At 50.8% G+C, this 20310-nt stretch overlaps 1 protein-coding gene across 1 annotated transcript in view; it reads right to left on the bottom strand.

Annotated features, from left to right (window-relative positions):
- The window catches only part of BSN (bassoon presynaptic cytomatrix protein), a 90486-nt gene that overhangs the window by 22881 nt on the left and 47295 nt on the right, over positions 1 to 20310 (bottom strand). The gene's annotated exons all lie outside the window — the stretch shown is intronic.

The raw sequence follows: 20310 nt of genomic DNA, 5'->3' as shown, positions 1-20310 counted from the left end.
CATCAACTAGGCAAGTATTAGTGCAACCCGGGCTCGCAGATCAGCCCCACTGAAAGCCAACACAGTTATTTCAATCCCTTGCTAAATTTAGCAGTTGACTAAGCAACCCAGTGATGTGTTTTTCAGCAACAGCCTATTCTTATCTGTTCTCGTGGCCTCTCTCGGGCTGATGGAGCTGATGGTCCCTCCCCAGCTCTATTTTAGATGTGTGTGATGTATCGTTGGCCTTCACACCGCAATAATGTGATTAAAAGCAGCGCAGGGTAATGAGCTCGCCGGGATGAGCTCTGCCTCGCAGGGCTTGTTTTCTGCCTCCCATCTGCTCCACTCCATCCCTCTGCCTTCTCTGTGCTGGGACCTCTCTCAGATGGAAAAAAAGACACAGAAGGAGAGGATGGGAGAAGCTGCACACGATGGTTTAGCGCTGAGGCTGCTGTCAGTGTGCAGGGAGGGAAGGGAAGGACATGAGCAGGGGCATCTCCCAGCTCCATAATGGCCACATTATCCCTGCTCCCTCCCCAGATCTATCCCAAGGGGACCTGGAGCAGGAGCAGCGTGTCTCCCCCACCATCCCTCCCCTTTACTGGTGTCATGGAGAGGGGAAGGCAGAGCAGAGACGGGGAGCCAGGAAACAGCCAGGTGCCGAAGTGGCCATCACAGTCCTGTTCCTTGCCTCTCCCAGGGATTATGTCCCTTCCCTGCCCCTGGCCATGGCAGGGATGCACCATCCCTCCATGGCAGAGCCTGAGGGTTAGTGAAGTGGCTCCCGTGGGGCCCACAGCCTCCCACCCCGCGGTTCGATACTCCGCATAACCAGCGGAGGATTATTCCAGCTGAAAGTCTTTGACTGATGAGTAATAGCAATGCTCCCCTCCGCTCGCCTTCGAGGAATAGCTGTGCTCTTGCCAAGTCCAGCTTACTCCACTGCAGCAGCCGATGGCCGGGCCGGTGAAGGGGAAAGCAGCGTGAGCCTCCTCGGCCAAGGAGAGCTGCAGGCATGGTTGTCACCACCGTGGCCAGCCTGGACCACCTGCAGCTTCCTGCCCAGCTGCAAAATCCAGTAGCTGTAAGTTTGGGTCAGGGCATTGCCATCCCAGGCAGCCTGTCCTGTGGCAGAAGTGGAGGTGGAACCATAGAATTACGGACTTGTTTAGCTTGGAAAAGAGCTCTAAGATCATCGAGTTCCCAGCACTGCAAAGCCCACCACTAAACCACGTCCCTGAGTGCCACATGCATGTCTTTTAAATACCTCCAGGGACGGTGACTCCACTACTTCCCTACAGGGAAACCTGTTCCTGTGCTTGACAACTCCTTCAGTGAAGAAATTTTTCTTAATATCCAATGTAAAACTCCGCTGGCACAACTTGAGGCTGTTTCCACTATCTTATCACTTGTTACATGGGAAAAGAGACCAAACTCCACCTGGCTACAACTTTCTTTCAAGTAGTTGTAGAGAGAGAGAAGGTTCCCCCTGAGCCTCCTTTTTTCCAGGCTGAGCCCTCCCAGCTCCCTCAGCTGCTCCTCACAGGACTTGTGCTCAGACCCCTCTCCAGGTTCATCGTCTGATTCTGCAGCAAACAGAGGAGCTTTCCAGGGTGCTGACCAGAGGACAGGTATCCTGCCCTGTTGTCTCCTGAGCTGTCCCAGGGCTCCCAGAAAGAGTCCTTCCCAAATTTGGTATGACAGAGGCTAGAGGAAAAGGCCACCAACTCATCCATGTTATCAGGAATTACGGTGTTAGTCAAGTTGACGCTACTTTTTGATATTGATATTTCAGTGTTGGACCCCAATAATTTTTTTCCACAGAGCTGGGAAAGAAGCTCACCTTGACTAACTCAAGTGCCAAGGGGACAGCTGGACAACCAGTTTAGATTGTCTGGCTGGGACCCCAGAACAAACCCCCTCATCCCCAGCTCTGGCATCCAGCTGAAGCCCCCCCAGCCAGCAGCTCTCAGCAGCTCCCACCTTGGGAACATCTCATCACCTGCATCCCTGCACGGCCACAGCCACGAGCCAGGCTCCCCCCACTTATCCCTGCCCATCTTCCACCAAAATTAGGGCAGCTGCTACAGCAGGAAGCACCTTCTGTATTTTTGGAACTTTAAAAAAAAAAAAAATCCTTTTTGAAAGGCAAGAATGTTTCTAAGTCAAAGGATTTAAACTATTTTGCAATCAAGGAAGCGTATTTCCAAACGAGCCGATGGCGAGAGCCTGGGTGCTGTGTGGGCTGTGTGAAGGGGCTGCTAAAAAAGGGTACACAGCTGTCCAAAATTTGGAAAACGGTGCTTTTGCAGAATATATATAGACATCCCTCCCCACTCAACATATTTCCTTCCAGTTCATTAGATTAAAAAAAAAAAAAATTCCAAAAATCAGTAGGATATTGAAGAGAGCACTTTGATGCTTTTGGCTTATCTAAAAGCCACGGGACCAATGCCCAGGCCTGCGGGTGAGCATCCATTGCCCTGGGAATGGTCTGCTGAGCAGCAGTGTTGCTGCCACGCTCCTGCACTAATCCAGCAATAAACCAGCTGCCACTGGGAATGGGAAGCAGAGATGCTGGCTCCCAGCAGGGCTATGGTGGTGGTGATGAATGAGAGAGGGTTTGCTTTGGGATGGTGAGGAGGTGAAATGTGGAGGCCTCCCCCAACCTCCTCTGAGGGGATGTCCTGTGTGTTACTGCCAGCCACCCCCACCTGCACCTGGTCACCCCTCAGCACTTTGGTCCAGATTTCACAGATTTCAGATTTTACCCTTGATTTCACCCAGTCGCCACCACTGGGCAGCAGCTTTGACACTCATTCATCTCTTTTGCTACTTCCAGTCTGGATGTGGTCCTGATTTTCCTGGCCACCACCACACACCTTCTGCTACCTTGACCATTACCCAATGTCCCCTCCTGCAATGAGCATCTTCCCAAAGAGGTGGGTGAAATCACATATCCAGGCTGGGCACCTGAAGGTGCCGTGGTGGGAGGAGATATGTGAGCATGCACTGAGTATTTAAGAAAAAGGAAAATCACAAAGAGTAAGAAAAACAGGAGGAACAAGAGAGCAAGTCTGATGCTGAAAGCACTTTCCATTTTCCTTTTCACTGAGCCTTACTATTCCTCTCTGTTTCATCTCACAGAAAGAGCTAATTTAACTACCAGCTCAGTTCCGAGAGACTGGATCCAAATGGATGAAGAATTAAGAAGATTTTCTGTTCACAATAAAATCCAGCCAACGGTATTAAAGCAGCAGAGGGTTTGGTCTGGTTTTCATAGATTAGCTATGGCTGTCCCAAGGATGCCAAGCCCCAATTTTCCCATTTTGCTCCAAAGTGATGTTTATAGAGCTGTCTGGATCGTTTACAGTCATTACAGACCAGGCTATGATGACCATCATCTAACCCTGTAGGAGAGAGGAACGTGGCTCCTTCCTCTTGTCCAGGCTCCCTGTCCCTTCTCACCCACACACAGACCAATTCCTCCAAGTGCACCCTCCCCGAGGACCCCGCCAGATTCCCACTCCTGCACTGCCAGCACCCACTGAGAAGCTGCATCTTCTCAGCAACCTCCATCCCTGCCATCCACCACAGCTCCGCACCCAGCACCCAAACCCACCAGCACAGAGCCAGGAGTCCATTCTCCCCAGCCGATAAAGAAGTAATATATTGTTCATTTTTGCCTGAATCGATCTGGCCGTGCATTGTAATTTACTCGGTGATCTAGCACTCCCTAACGAGATTTATCAGCCTGCCAGCCAGCCTTATCTTTAACAGCCCCCATTATCGGGATGTGTTTCTCAGCCAAGGTTAGCAGCAGCAGGAGCATCTCTGAACGCCGGCTGCATGATAATAACCCCACAATAACGCCCAGGAGACACTGAGAGGGCCCAGCAGAGCCCACACCTGGTCACCACAGACCCCAGGTCCCACTGGAGCAGGGCTGGTGTAGGCACAAGGTGATCCTCGTGGCCACTCTGCTGTTTCACGCACACGTTTGACGCAGTAACTGTGTCTCCTCAGGAACCATTTGAACCTGCATGCGGAAAATTTCAAGTTTGCCGCAAAATAATGCCTGCTAAGGGAAACCTGGCCAACTCTGCAGAAAACAAATCCACTATTCTATGTGTTTTTCCAACAGAACGGAAGAAAATCCAAGAAAAGCTAAGTTTATCAGAGGAATCTTATTTAACCAAAACCTTCTTTTTTCATAGGCACTAGTGTTGACTAAAATACCCAGCCATTCAACTAGTAATTTGCTGCATCTGATAAACGCAGATTCAAGCTGTCTGATTGCTCTCTTTTTAAATTGCAGAGAGCCCCAAGTGTCTATCAGCCTCTCATTTCCAAAACAGAAGAAAATCTGCATCTCTGGGAGCTTCAGCTTCCTTCCCACTAAGAGCTGCTCAGTCCCTCCTCACCCCAAACCAGTCCAGCAGCAGCAAAGGGGATTTGATCCTATGTCACAGTCATGATGGACCATTTTCAAGGTATGTCGGGGAGACATCAGTGGCACAGCTTGGAAGCTGAGGACGTCACAAACCGACATCCTGCGGTACCTGCGCAGTCACAAAATGCTTTCCAAACTTTAAAAATACTCATATTTTCCCAAGAGACAACCCTATGTTGGCAGAGAGTGAAAACCCCACGCGGAGATGGCTGAGGGTACTCAGGGCTCTCCTGCTGAGATGCACCAAATCCCCCTTCCTATGGTCCTTTCATGGCAGGGAGATGCACCACTGAGAGGAGACATCTGCATCCATGATTTTTGCCCTGAAATACGTGCATTCCTGGGGAACTGGACGCTTTGGTTTCTGTGGGCAATGCTGTTTGACCGCATTAAATGACTGCTGCTTCAAAAAAGCCCACACGCCCCGCTCCAGGCTTCAAGATTGTGAATCCCGATTCCAGCAGCAGAAATATTTTAATTAAATGAACTACCTTTATGGAATAAATCAAGTGATAAGCTTGAAAAATTAACTCTCATAATCTTTCATGCTGCTGTGCGGGTCAATAAACTATTACAGTAAAAGGCTGGGAAACGTTCTAGAAACATGAGTTGTTACAACGGAGACGGATGAGCCATTTTACTCCCCAAATTACACACAGCACAGCATCTTTCCAAGCTTGTGCCTTGCACAGCCTCTCCCATCCTCTGGCCTGCTGCCCACAGCAGAGCTGGAGTGGCTCAGTCAGCATCTCCCACCCGCCTGGGTCCAGTTCCCAGCCATCCGCCTTGGAAAAGCATCCCACATCCTCACTGTCTGCCCTCATTGCGAGTGATTCCTGACTCCTTATGGCCCAGATTTGGGGCATTTTGATGGAGTCAGGAATCATGAACTGCCTACAGAGGGATAATGTGTCTTGGTGGGGCCAATACAATTTTCATCATCTTCCACAATTATTTTAAAAATTAGGATTCTTTTCAAAACCACCTTATTTTAACTTAAACTTCTGTTAAAAATAGCTGGTAGCCCCCCAGCTGCCAAGCAGTGATTTGATGGTGACCCTGACCTGGGATGGATGTTCCTACCTACAGTGCCAGGTCTCTCCAGAGCCGGGAGTTAGAAATTGGGGTGGAAAAGCTGAGATTTTCCATCTCAAGGGTAAACGCAGCAAGAATGAAGCTAAGAAGCCAAAATGAAGTGAAATGACGAAGTCCACATAAAATGGTTGCTTTAAAAAAATTTAGAAAATCATATGAATCACATGTTTACTCAGTTTAAAATGATCTGTGAAGGCATTTCCTTCCCCAGCTGCCCCCTCTACACACAGATGCCTGTGGGACCTCATAGCTCCTGAAGCCACAGGAGGAACCACCTCATATAAACCCTTTAAGTAATTTAAGAAGCTCCACTTTAAGAGCTGTTCAAGACCACTGCAGAAACCTGCTCCTCTGAAGGCTGGCAACACTCCCCTGACTTCCAGCCTGAAAAAAACCCCAGATTTGTTAAAAATACTGCTGCCTAGCTCTAGTTTGCTCCTCTTCTCCTCATGTCCTATTTGCTCCCAGCAAGCAGATGACTGTTGGTCATACTTAACAGCTCGGAGTAAATCAGGAAATTATGTAAAGATGGGAATTTCACAGCTCCTTCGCAGACCCGAGCGCGGGTGTTCATTCCCGGCAGCCGGTGGGATCCGATGCCACAGCTCCCTCACCTGAGCCAGCAGTGTGAATCCCAAGGGTCCAGCTGCAGAGCCTGGACGCTGCCCTGGCACGGACAGAGCCCACACCTGCAGAGCCATGGGCAAACCCACAGCACAGGTCCTGTCCTCATATCCACATCCACGCTTTCTGGGGTTATTCCCAAACCAGATATCTCATTTCTTTGCCAAACTTGGGTGGGTTTTGTGAGAATATTTGTTCTCCAAACCCCAACCAAACCCTTTTGAAATCAATGCTTACTGCTTCAACAGGCTTGGGAACCAGGTGCTCTTTGAGCTGCAAATGATTAAAAATATCCTAACAAAAAAAAGCCCTAAAAAAGCCCCTCGTGTCAGAGCTCACAGGCTGCTACTTATCTCCCAATCACAGAACAAATAATGGCCACAGACTTCCAGCCGTGGCATGGGAAAACACAAAGCATTCAGAGATCCCATCTGAAGATCCCAAAGCAGATCTCTGTATTAAAAAAAGCCCTCTTATCACTCCCAAAGGTGTCTTCATTTCCCCAAAATCCTCCCTCTGGGTTGCAGTGTTTTGTTGTACTCTCTCTCCCACTATCTCAATGCAATGAAGTCTCTGAGTTAACTGTGCAAAACATCTTCTCCCCACGTCCCAGCCTCACCTTTCTTCTTGGTTTTGTGTTGTGAGAAGTGCCAAAAGCCAAGGCAGGACCATGCTCTGCCACAGGGCAGGGCATGGAGTGACTCCCATCCCACCCAGCCCTGGCTATCCACTTTGTTGGGTGCAAAGGGGCTCCCAGGAAAATTGCCTTTCAGACTTCATTATTCCAGGGAAAAAAGGGTGGTAGAGGTGGTTCTGTGTCCATTTCCTTACAGTGGCTCCTCCATAAGGGGAGCACAGGAAAGAGCATCAAGGGAGCAGAGAGGCATGAGGGACTTAGGCTGTTCTCTGCAGACTTAAGGTCTCCGAACATAGGGTTTATTTCACTTAACAGTCTAAAATTTGGAAGCCAGTCTCAGCAAGTCACCATCTGCCCCAGGTGGGGGATGAGCATCTCCAGGAGAGAAGCCAAGTCCCTTGCACGGCATCACCCTGGTGGGTACCACTCTCTCCATCAGCATGGAGAGATAAACCTGAAACTGGTGGGGGACACACACCCTCCCCTCCTGTTCCCCGAGGCCTCAACATGCCCAGTGGAGGGTCACTGTGTGCTGAGCAGCCTGGGCAGGGCAGCACGGGGCTCCCTGAGCACAGCACAGCTCACCCACAGCACGCTGCCTTATTTTAGCAGGCAGAGCAGATGGCAGTGGGAAGATGAGGAGGCAAAGCAGCAGCGAAGAAAAGGCTTTGGAAATAAAGCCCCATGCTCTGCTGAGGAGGTCTGGAGGGTTTTGGTGGTTGTAGCCAGATGAGCTTTGAGGCAGCTCAAGGGTTTGCTTGTGGGGGACCTACAGCCACGGAGAGCAGAGACAGGGAAAAGCCTGCCCTGCTTCCCAAATACTGCTTGGCACGGACAGGGACAGCTGGCGTTGGCTCAGCACGGCCTCGGTGAGGCAGAAACAGGACTGAAATAATCCCCAGCAAAGGAGGCAGAGCCCTCTCAGAGGCTTCCAGCCCTGGCGAGGGGAGCCTGGGCTCCACCGCCTCCTGCCCGAGGGGCTGGGGGGAGCTGGGACTGTTCCCTTCCCTGGTGTCACCATGGATTTCTGCATGGCTGAGCCTGAACATCTCTCAGGGCTGGATCTTCCCTGCCTGAAACACGGGGGATGCTCTGCAGAACACCCTGGTTTTTCCTCCTCTCTGAGCCTCTGCACAAGTGGGGATCAGGACAGAAGCACACAGGGACCGGTCTAGCACTAGGCTGGGTCTGCAGGGTATGTTGGAAGATGGTTTAGCATTGTGCCACCTCCCAGCACAGGCTCCTCGCACCCCCTGTACCCCACCAGTGCAGCTACTGGGATGCTCAGAGACTCCATCCTCACGCGACAAGAGCCATGACATCCCAGCGTTCCTCCTTTTCCCCTCACCTGGTTCCATGTTCACTGTGACCAGCAGGATAAAGCACCACAGTAACCACAGCTGCATCCCCCAGATCCGTGTGCCTCCCCCTTGCCCCTCCGACACACAAAACATAATGCCAGCAGCTGCTCCTTTAAAACTGCTTCTCTTCCAAACGCCCCAGAAAGTTGTTTAAGTTGCAAAGTATCACCTGGGGCTTTCGCATCAGGTTCTTAATTAGCTGAAACGATTTGCTTTGTCGGGGAATCGTTTCCAGGAGCTCCTGAACAGCTTTAAATATCAGCTCCAGGAACAGCCTCAGAAGGGAAAAGCATTTCAGCTGGGCAGCAAGTCCAACACCCGGCTACACCTCTGCCCCCCACCAGCAAGTTTCATTCTGCCACACAAAGAATTTAAGCAATTTTTAAGAAAAAGTTTCCTATTCCCTTTTGTCGGTGCAGGAGGTTCCCTTGGCTGGGCTTCCCAAGCTGATATTCCCAGGCAGGGGGGACATTTAACTCCTGGGGCTCCAGCTCCCCTCTGCTCATAGGGGAGAGAAAGGCACCCGTGTTTGGCTGTGACTGCACCAGGACCAGGAAACAACCCCCACTCAGTTTGCAAACAAGCATTTAACAATCCAAAAGCAGAACTTTTTTTTTTTTTTTTTTTTTTTCCCAGAGAGAAGGTGCCAGCATTCCTGTTAATAGGCTGCTTCCTTGTAACAGCTCATTTTGTGTACTTTCTAAGAGATCTCACTTCTCTAGGTGCCATTTCAGACAGCATATTTAGAAACTCTTGGCAAAGCACAAAGTAAAAAATAATTTTGGATGTCCTTTTCCCAGAGGGCAGGTACATGAGCTCAGGAGACTGAGGGTACAGCAAAGACATGGCTACTCTCCCTCTTTAAACTTTGTGTCCCATTTCTTATCCAATTTCTTATGCCCAGACAGAACTGCCTTTAAAATTTGGGGGATTTTTAACTAAAAAAATGGCAGAGCAACCACGCTGATGCCAATGGCCCCAAGCAGACATGCAGGGGGCACAGGACAGGGAAAGGTGCTGGCCTTCCCTCTGTGCCCGTGCTGGGAGGTCACAGAATCACAGACTGGTTTGTGTTGGAAGGGACCTTCAAGATCATCTTGTTCCAAACCCCCGAGGAAGGGACACCTTCACAAGCCCCAACCTGCCTGGCCCTGGACACCTCCAGGGATGGGGCAGCCACAGCTTCTCTGGGCAACCTGTGCCAGGGCCTCCCCACCCTCACAGCACACAGAAATACAGTTTGTATTTGTCCTTAGGAAACAGGCAAGCCCCAGGAGGCACCTCCCCAGACCGGCACCTGGCACCCTCCTCAGCTCTGTTAGCTTCTCAAGGGACATTTCCAAAAAATTCCCCATTTTCCCAGGGATCTCCTGAACATTTGCTGGAGCATTTTATGCCCTGGGGGCTTCTAAATATTGCCTATGCCTTCTGAATATTGCAGGGTGAACACATGAGGGAAGGAAAAGTGGAAGCCCAAGGTCTGGACAAGCCTTTCCAGTCACTCACAGGAGCAGGAACAGGATAAAAATCGAAGATGGGAAAGAGTGCAATCATTGCAGGATCAAGCACGAGCATCCCTGCTAATGCCCTGGCTTACAATTACAATCACTTATGTTAATAATGGCACCTCCTGGCTAATCCCTCCTACACTCCAGATCCTTGGAAAGGAGCTGGTTTACAGCCTTACGTGAAAAATGAGACCATGGAAGCATCAGGGTTTATAAAGAATTCTGTCTCAGCTCTGAGGAATCTGCAGCATGGCTTTCTCTGCCCAATGGAGCAGCTGCTGTTAGGCATGGAAAAATAATGACATGTAGGAAAACGAAGCTGTTTTGGTTTAAATGGCAGGGCCAGGGATGATGATCTGCCCTGAACAGGTTCAGTGAGGACTGGGGAGTGGAAAATGCAGGGATGTGTCACTCCCTCTCTGTAGAGAAAACACAGGTGGAGGAAGCCAGGGTCCACAAGGCCAAGGGACCTGGCACTATGCAAAGGCTTTTAAGCAGTTAAGTGGCAGATGAACCCCATGGAGGGGTCAAAGTGCCTGTAAAAGTTTGGTACCCGACTCCTCCACACACCAGGATGCAGATCCCCAAGAGCCATCCCAAGAACTTCCTTTGGGAGAGCAGAAAATTATTATGAATAAATGATAAACCAGTTTCTAGCATCTGTTTTTGCCAGTGGGCACCTGCCCTGGGGTGCCACATGGACACCTGGCTTCTGCAAACTGTCCCTATGAAACATTTCTCTCTCAAGTTAAGCAGCAAATGTCAACCAAAAAGGCCTTTCACCACTCAGTCTCTGACCCCTGCGACAGAAAAATCATTGGAAAGGTGGCTGTGAGGTGGCCATGCTAACAGATCCACCACTGAGACTGAAACCCAGCCTGGATAATGTAAGAATGAAACATCGCTCAAAATATCCATTCAGAGACCTTCCCGGGCTCAGAGCCTCGGTGTGCCTCAAAGAACGAGCTTGCTTTCATTTTCTATTTCACTTTGGTGTTTATTTTTGCTTCAGGCTGGTGCCATCCACCCTCCCCAGCTCATCAGCCCAGTAACCAGGCCAGGAGGAGGAGGAAGGAGCAGCCAGCTCCTTGGTGCACCCTCCCAGTCCATTCAGCTTTCTGCCTTTTAACATGCTGTGGGGTTTTATGTTTTTAAATGAGAGGCTGAAGTGCCCTGGCTAACACTGCTTGTTCCTCGCTGCCCAGAGGACGGCTGTGAGGAGGGAATGCTGCACCGGAGCTCGGGTGAGTCCCGGGCACTGCGGCACTGCAGAACCCTGATTGCCCCGACAGCATTAATTATACAAGGCTTCCCTCTCCGCTGGGGAGGAAGGTTTTGTTTCACAGGAGAGCAGAGTTTACACTGCAGAGCAGGGAGACTGGAGGAGAGGCATGATGGTGATGGCTCAGCTCCCCATCCTGCACTTCCTGGCAGTGCCACCACCCTGATGGGGCCAGGCTGTGTCCCTCCAGCAAAGCCCCACCAGCAGCCTGGTCTAGTGGGTGGCATCCCTGCCCATGGCATGGGGATTGGAACTAGATGAGCTTTAAGGTGCCTTCCCCCATAAGGATTCTATGCTGATTCAATGATTTAATGGAGGAAGAACAGGAACACCCAGCTGGCCACCTCCCAAGCAGTCACTTGTAACCACACTGATAATGCCATTTCTCTCCATAGAAAGAAACGTCATCTCTTCCCCTGCCCAGCAGCATTTTCTCCAACACCCAATGCACTTCTTGGGAGATGGGATCTTAGTCCCCACCTCACATGGCTCACCCAGCACACACATAGCTGGGAAAAAAAGGACATGCCAGCACATGGCAAGGGCTGAAGGCTGAACTACTCGGTACGTGGAACACTACTAAACCAGGGGGAAACCCTGCAGCAGTTCAGTTGTACATACCACAAAACTGTCTTTCAGGGCCTGCTGTCCTCCTTGGAGCAGGACACAGCCTTCACTAGCACACACAAGGTGATGAAGGCTTTGAATTCCCTTAGCAGCACGGCACCAACATCCCTCCAGTGTCCATGGCTGCACTGCCCACACGGGCTTGTTCTGCCCACGGGCTTTACACCAACACAGGCTGGATGTGAGAAAGAGGGAATCAACATAAGAGCCTGGCCTGAGCTAGCAAAACCCAACCCCAACAATCACATCCCATCATCAGCATCCCCACTGGCTTTTTCCCCAGCGTGCCCACACATTTCACCACCGGCAGCCACTCTCCTCTCTCTTATTTTGTTCCATGGAACTTTACAGATCCTAAAGACTGTGAGATGCAACTGCAAAATGCCATTGAGCGCACCAGGAGAAACCATGGTGCTTTGCAAGGTGGATCAACACCAGAAAACTCAGTCTGAAATGCTCCCATCACAGCTGGAAAAGCATCGCCACTGCAACCCGGCCCTAAAGCTGCCTCCTTCTTCAGCCCTCTCAGAAATCCACTGTTACAAAGCCAATTAAATGCTCGATTAAGTGTCCCAACATGTTCCCAAACAAAGCACTAACATGGCATGTTATAAAAAAAAAAAAAAATAGAAAGAAGAAAGATACAGGTTGTGAGCACATTAGGATAAGCTGTGCCAGCTCCCAGGGGTGGAAACAGGAGCTGAACAACCACATCCTCTCACCATCTCCCACTGTTTCTCTCTCTGCCCATTGTGGCTTTAGACCAAGACTCTGATTTAGGTGGTCCTACCAGCCTTGCCATTTGCTGCTGGTACTTCCCCAGGGACTATCAGTCCCCACGGTGCTCCTCAGAGCATGTTGGTCCAGAGATCCCCTCCAACCCGACCTCCTGCACAGACTTTTTGTAAGAGCAGTGCCCCCCAAGGCAGACATTCTCCATCTCCACCAGCAGCTCCTGCTGTGGGCAAGGGAGAGGTCTAGGATACAGGAGCCCATTCCACTAAGTAGCCTGGATTCAGGGGTCAGTGCTGACCATCCTACTGGACCCTAAAGAGCCATCCCATCACTGACCTGATCCACATGTGATCCACATCCCTCTGATCCCACCACTGCCTCTCCCAGGGAAGAGCTGGTGATAACCTGCTGATGCTGCACTGGGGACTGATTCTGAGCTTGTGCAGACACTGATAATTCAATGCAAGATACAGCAGGAGCAGCATTGGAGAGGCACAGGGCTCCTTGAGGCACGGGGCTCCAGGGCTGCCACACCAGCACAGCTGCTGGGTCTGACTCGAAGAGCAAAGGCAGAAAACCCTGTGCTAAAAACAGATACACTTGAATTTTGTGAATGAACTGTTTTGTTTTTTTTTTTTCCTCTCCCCAGCACATACATATGAAACCTTTTCTGATATCCATAAAACACTTCAGCAGCTTTAGCTTGTCCTGCTTCCTCTCTGTGTTTCCACTTTGCCTATTTTTGCTGCCTTCAACCTTTCATGTGCACAACAGCAACTCTTTTTAAAGCTTCTCAAGGTCAAGAAAGTCCCTAATGAGGTGCGTTAGGGCAGTTATTGATCTTCTCTCAGCCTTTCCCGGAGCGGCTCCAAACTGTGAAACCTCAGTCGGGTGATGGAAAGTTACTCAGGCCCTTCCCAGGTAGGTGAATTTTAATATTCATGGCACCTGACTGGAGGAAATATCCAATCCCCTGGCAGTGGCAGCCCTGTACGTCTGTGCCCACGTCCCTGCCGCAAGGTCACATCCCTCTCGTCTCCTCCAGGATGGCTTAAGCGACTTTCTGAAGGATGAGTCTGTGCCATGGAAGCTTCACGGACAGAATACCATCACCCCTGAGAAGGAGATCTGCAACACCTACCAAAAATAAGTACTTGCTGGGAAAAGCAATCAAAGCTTAGCAGCAGAGAAGAGCTGCCAGGAAGCATCCATGTTATATGGGCAGAAAGCACTTCCTTAAATTTTTCCTTGTCACTTTCTAGGAAATACCATGATCAATACCACACGGATGAAGTTTCACCATCAATTAAAGCAGAACCCGCAGTGAGGTGGCGGCTCCAAGAGCCCTTACAGGCTGTTGAAGGACACCTGTGATGAAAACTCGGGTATCATGTCTGCCCTGGTGCCCACCTGACATCAAGCACCATGGGCTGGCCCGGGAGCAATAGTGACCCCCTAATGCCAAAGGGCTCCCTGTTATAAACCCCAATCTTTGGACTGCCTGAGCCATGGTGAGCACTCAGGCTTTGATCTCGACATACCTTGGCACTGCTGGCCCCGGCAGCTTGATAGCCCAGGAGCACAGCAATACAGCAGGCAGCAGCTCCAAGTCCTAGGGCACAGCAAATGTGCTCTGGAAAACCAGCCTGGCACCAGGGAAGTATCGTTCACTTCTAATATATCTTCATTTAGAAGGCAGAAATCCCTTACCTCGCTCAGCCACTGTCACCCCCCTGAAAATATAGTTTGGTTTTATGAACCATTGAAAACAATCTGCAGAGCGGGCAGCGGCTGCAGCCAGAGCATCAATCAGCAGGGTTCATGCAGGGCTGACATTTGTCCCTTAATAATATAATTGCAGCTAAGGGAGGAAAGGAACCTGGAGCTCTGGCCTTTTTTACTGATTAAAGAAAGGAACAGCGGTTCTTAAGATAATTTTAAAGTGGCCAGAAGCTGTGAGCAGGCTCAGTAAGGCAAAGTCCAGTACCAGAATCTCCAAAGAAAACCAGCAGAAGCCAAGAGCCTGCAGCAGGCATTGAACTAACACCTACTGGGGTTTTGCAGAAATTACAGCAGTGGGGTCTGGCACAGAAACATGGATTGCATGGGTGGACCAGCCATGGATGCTGCACATCCATCATCAGGTGGGACCCCACTCTTAAATCAGACTGGTTCATTGGGTTACGCTGACCCCCAACCCCACTCCAGCCCTGTGTCTGCAGGAGGAGCCAGTGGGGAGCCCCGTGTTGCCCAGCCCAGCAGCAGGAACCAGCTTAATTACAGCAGGTTTAGCAGCACAGAAACTCCTGAGTCACAGCGAGCTGTTAATTACCAACCCATAACGGGATTTGAGGGCTCACGCCATTGAAGCCGCCTTCGGCTCACGCTGTAGTAGGCAGAGCTCTCTGTTTGACTTAAGTTTATGTGACTGACCCAAATATTTATACCCCTGGGGCTGGGGTATTGTTTAAAATCATTTCCACACAAAAATCCAGGAGAAACCCAGCAATTGCTGCACTCTCTGGCCTGCATATCTGCCTACCTCTTCCTCCTGCAGGAAACTCGGGGGTCTAATCCCCTGCCCACCCTTCAAGTGTGTCACCTCGCTCCTCCTCCCATCCCTGGAGAGAGGACCAGGCCATTCCAGTGCCCATCTGAGCCCTGGGGACCCTGCCAAGCTGTCATTGCAGGACACCCAATTTCAGGGAAAACAGCCTCAAAGGAGTGACTGACAACAGCTGCTCCCTGCTCCATCAGGGGCCACAGAGTGTGTCCATTGTTGTCCTGCAGCCCTCTGAGCCTGGAAGGAATAACAGGACAGTAACAGGACTTTGATTCCTATGGGAAAATGAAGTCTGCAAACTTTAGGTGCCTGTCTCTTGCTTGCCACCCTCCCTGTCCCCCACACAGGCAGATGGATCTTTGAGTTTCAGAGCATCGCATGGGGGAAGGACATTGGGCTCCCCAGAGCAGGAAGCTGCTGGATCACCACCATGGACACTACCTGTGCTCCAGAGGGCAAGAGGCAGGTTCTTCTCGAGGCACCTATATCCAGCTTTTCCCCCTGGAAGGAAGGGGAAATGGCCCCAGACGCCAGACTGGGGCTGGGATTGCAATCTCAGGACAGTGCTGAGCTGGAGGCTCTCTCTTAACCCAGCTAATCCTCTTTGTCTGGGAGCTAATTACATTCCCAGCGAGAGCAGGGACCCTTGGGAAGGGGGCAGGGAGGCACAGCACACTGGGAGTGGAACATGGGCTCGTGGCTGCCAGCCCCCACCTGCAGCGAGAGCAGGTGAGGCAGGAGCCCGACACTCTTCCCTGTTCTCCTTTTAGCTCTTCCATGAAATCTGTGTGCTGACACCAAAATAATTTTGGCACAAAACCTCTCCTCAGCCCTCCTTCTTAACCCATCTTCTGGCTGGCGGCAGCGACACCCTGTTCTGCACAAAGGCTGATCTCATGGAGCTTTTTCCATCTCACTGAAGTCCCTTTCCCCAGACATTCCTCCCTGCAGCCGAGTGCAGGAGCTGCCATGGCTGCTTCTGCAAGTAGGGTAGGTCAGCCCCATCCTCAGCACCTCAAACTCGAGCAGTGCAGCATCCCACCCCAGGGAGCTGTTCTGCTCAGGGACCAATTTTACACAGCGTGAGGTCTTGAAGCGTGATGAAAAGAGAGGTCCAGAGCTTTCCAGAAAGGATCTGATAGGGTGATTCACAAGCTGTTTGCAAGAAATCCATCCAAACAGGCTGGTTTGTACCTGGCTGCAGGTACAAGGGGAGCAGCAGAACAGGAACATGTCCCATGAAGGGCTCAAGTGAATGCTGCTCCTGCATCTTGTGATACCTCATCCAGGACAGTCACAACACCACAGAATGGTTCGGGTTGGAAGGAACCTTCACAACCATCTAGGTCCACCCCCCTGCCATGGGCAGGGAAACCTTCTGCTAGACCAGGCTGCTCAGGGTCCATCCCACCTGGCCTTGAACACTTCCAGGGACGGGGTATCCGCAGCTTCTATGGGCAGCCTGTTCCAGTGCCTCCCCATGTGATAATCACATACTATATTATAAATGTATATAATACATGTAATAAGGAACCCAACAGCATTAACGGGTGAGACCAGACAGGGTGATGCAGTAGCACTGCCCATGACAACACACGTGTTATAAAAAAGGGATTTTTTTTACAATGCACGGGGAAAAAAAAAAAAAAAGCAACAGTTTTAGGATCTGGATGTGGCATGGTGAGCACCACAAATCAGTAAGAGGATTCTCCTGAGGGTCAGGTACCCGTTGGAGGTCACAGCCTGGCACCTGGACATCAGCAGCGCTCTGCAATGAAACTCATCACTGCTCCTGTTTCAGGCTGGTTAATTAGGCAAAGGGGCATCCTGCCATGTTTATTTAGTAACACAACATGCATAGTTCATTTGTTCCTTAATACAAAACCCCTGGAGTCAATTGGGGTCAACTGGGGTTACTGGGAGAGCATCGTGCCAGCACAGGGCAATCACACTGCAAGCCAGCTCTTGCCAGATTACTTGTTCCCTCAGCAGACTCTGCCACAAACAGGCATGATTTCCTAAATCCCCAGCAAAACAGCCCAGCACTTGGTCTTCCTGCAACAAAAACCTCTTCCCTGCCTGCATGGCACAAGGCTGAGGCTGTAGAGAATTTGGGAGAGTCCCAAAGTGTCAGCCCTGGCTTGGGAATACCTCGTGGTACTGCTCCCAGGAGCCAGCTCCTGGAGGAGGTGTGATGAGGTGGGAGGAAGCTGGCACCTGTGCTCCTGGTATTTCACGTAAACAACTTATTTAAAGCTGGGTAATGTGTATCATGGTCAACAAGCAAAGGAAGTGGGGGTCAGGCACGCTTTTGGGTTTCCTCTGCTGGTCACCTACAGCTTCCAGTGCCATGGGCCACCACAGACAACACATTTCTCCTACACTGTGCTGCCAAAATGCCGTCCTTGTCCCTGAACTCTTCACATGCCTGAGGCACCCAGTCCTCACCAGCACCTCCTGACCTTTCCCACCAAGACTCATGGCCACAGCAAAGCCAGCTTTGCTAGGGGATCTTGGGGGAGCTCTGGGCTCAGAGGCACTACCCAGCTGCTCACAGGTGGGATATTCTTGAGGCAACCTTCACCTGGATGAGCATCAGTCCACAGCAGTGCAGAGGACACAAGGGAACTGCAAGTCACTTCTAGTATTTTCTCTTTCGGTAGGTTTGGCTGAACGGAGCGCTGGGGAGGAGGCAGCTCCTTGGATACCTCCCCAGGCAGCTGCAGAGGGTGGGAGGGGACGGCAGGGACACAGAGCCTCCAACTCCATCTTTAGATCAGGAGTGGGATGGGGATGAAAATACCATGGGTAAATAATAACGCATCTTTTTCCAGGGAAATCAGAAGTTTTAGGGGGCTGCAGACAGGGGCAACAGCCTTTACTGCTTTCTGGATTTCACTCTCCATTTTCTTCCCCCCATTTCATATCAGTGACCATGAGGCAGCAACACCTTCCACACTCCCCTGCTCCACTGAGAGCAGCCCAGAGGTTGGACCAGTAGCCTCTAGTAATGCTGACCTGGCACGTCCCGCTGGTTGCCCATCCACAGGGCAAAAACACACACAGGCAACAGCCTAACACTGTCTCACCTCCACCAGCAGGCCAGTACACCTCTGTGGTCTCTCTAAGCATGCAAGCTCCTCCAGACCTCCTGTCCCCTTCCCAAGGATCTGCCCTGTTCAAAGCTCCTTTCCAGATCCACCTCAGCCACTTGCAGGGACTGTTCCCGGACAGCCACAATGGATGTGAAGTCAGCACAAGCTAAAGCACTGGAGTTAGTGGGTGCTGGAATTCTCTTCACCCTCAGCATTATGTGGGATGCCACCAAGGAGCTGAGGTCCCACGGGAAGAGGTGCTGGCTCCCATTGCACTGTCGGGATCACCAGCCTCCCAACAAGTACCAGACTGAGTCTGAGTGATGCTTCCCACCGAGCTGGGATAGCCCACACCAGCACAGGGAGACCCATCTCCCGCAGTGTGAGTTCAGTCCTGCCTCACTGGCAGGGAGGTGAGCTCGTCAGCAAAAATACTTATCCTCCATGAGGATGCAAACATTATTTAGGGTTTTTTCCCCTCCCAAGATGGTTAAACAGCTTTGCTATGAAACTATAACCATGTGTAGTCCACCGACAACACTGTGGCAAAGCCTTGACTGCTTGCAGTGATAATAAAGCTTTATTTGCAGGAAATGCACGCTTTTTGCACTGTTTTCCTGCAACACTCTGTCCTTTCTCCAAAAACCAGGCCACCGTGGGCCATGCCCTCTTTTTCCCTGTGACTAATGCTGTTTGGAGCCAGAGTGCAGGCTTTGGAGTCTTTGCCCAGGCTCCTTCAGCGTGTACAGAGGGTGCTGCCCATCTCACCCGCAGCTTGCGCTCCTCTGCACTTATCAGACCACGGCTCAAATCCCTCATTAGTTTTCACACAACTTCCAAGGGCAGCTTATAGCCAAGGTCCTAATTCATCAAGCAATTAATGGATCAAGCCTCGCTACTTCAAAGAGTGAGTTCTGGTATTTGCATCAATCTCAGGGCTTGGGACAAGCCCATGTGAGCTGCAGGCAAAAAGAGATCAGACCACAGAGCAATTTTCCCAGAAGATCAAGCAAACCTAAAGCCCAAGCACATTAACAGACATTGCAATGTTTTCCTTTCCTCAGAAAGATTTTGTTAAGAACATTCACAGCTCAAGTGTTGCATTTCTTTCTTAACTTTTATAAGAATAAATCCCATAAGCCAACCCAACCATTTTGAACTGGATAATGGTTCGTGTAAAGGGAAACAAACCCCGTGGTAACATGAAGCCCAGGTAGTTGCTGTGGGCCTTCACTGTATGTGAAGGCATGTGGATAACGCAGGGATGAGCAGCAGAAAGAAACACTAAAAGGGACGTACGTGCACAGGTGGGTTTGCCAAAGGTGTCTGAAGGTGCTTGCTCAAGAGCTGAGGGAGCCCAGACAGAGTCCAGCCTTCAAAATCTGAAATTTAATCCCAGGTGTCAGCTAGTGACCCTGGAGACAAGCGCTGGGGAGAGCTCACCTTTCCCTGGTACCTGCAGAGAGCACCACATTATTGGCTACGACACAACCCCAAATTAATTCTCTAATTAATTAATTAACAGCCGGGTGCCAGGGAGCACGTTGAAGCCTTTTCACCGACCCCTGAGCTTTCTGAAGCCTGGGAACACATCACTGCCCAAGGGCACGGCAATACAGGGTTCAAGGCACCAAACACCTGGATACTCTCTTTCCTCACGCGAGCCCTTGGAATAAGGAGGGAGCAGTGAGGGGAGCAATGAGCAGGAGCAGAGCACTGGCACTGAAAACAGCATTATGAACATGGAGATGGCCATCTGGGGGGTCTGCACCTCCACACACATGCTGGGAGAGTGTATCTCCTCCACTACCAACGTGACCGTGAACAGCAGCAGCAGCAGCAGGAAGAACAGAAAATTACTGGGTGTAATTGAAACTGCAGGGAGGAGCTAGGGACATAAAATGTAATTATCTGCCGTGGAACAGAGCCAAGATTAGCAATCCTACTTCTGGTCATTTAAAGTTCTCATTAACTTCTCCATGCGCTGATGGTATCAATTCTGTGTCTTACTGGCTGCAAGATGCAGCACTTCAGGAGCAAGGCCCTGGGCCTCCTCTGGTCAGGGTCTCAAATCGCTTGTACTGCAGGGGGTGAGGGTCTAGGCTTTCACAGAGGCCTTCTCCAAGGCTCTAGAAGATCTCCCTCCCTAGCTTCCAAAGTGGAAGGGACAGGAGGATGCTCCAGCTGAGACCCAGTCGTACCACTCTCCTCTCCACTGGCTAGAGTTGGCTAAGGTGCCTTTTTGGTGCTTGGGAAGATGGTCTGGATGGGCAGCACAGTAATTCAGAGACATCCTCAACTACAACTGGTGGGACTAGGACTGCAGACCCCTCAACCTGCCTTCTTCT

The sequence above is a fragment of the Empidonax traillii genome, unplaced genomic scaffold, assembly GCF_003031625.1.
Source record: "Empidonax traillii isolate 1590-97213 ecotype Southwest subspecies unplaced genomic scaffold, ASM303162v1 scaffold187:size1931383, whole genome shotgun sequence".
In the NCBI taxonomy this organism is placed as follows: Eukaryota; Metazoa; Chordata; class Aves; order Passeriformes; family Tyrannidae; genus Empidonax; species Empidonax traillii.
Note: the sequence above shows the minus strand (reverse complement) of the source record. Positions and strands in the feature narration are given on the sequence as shown.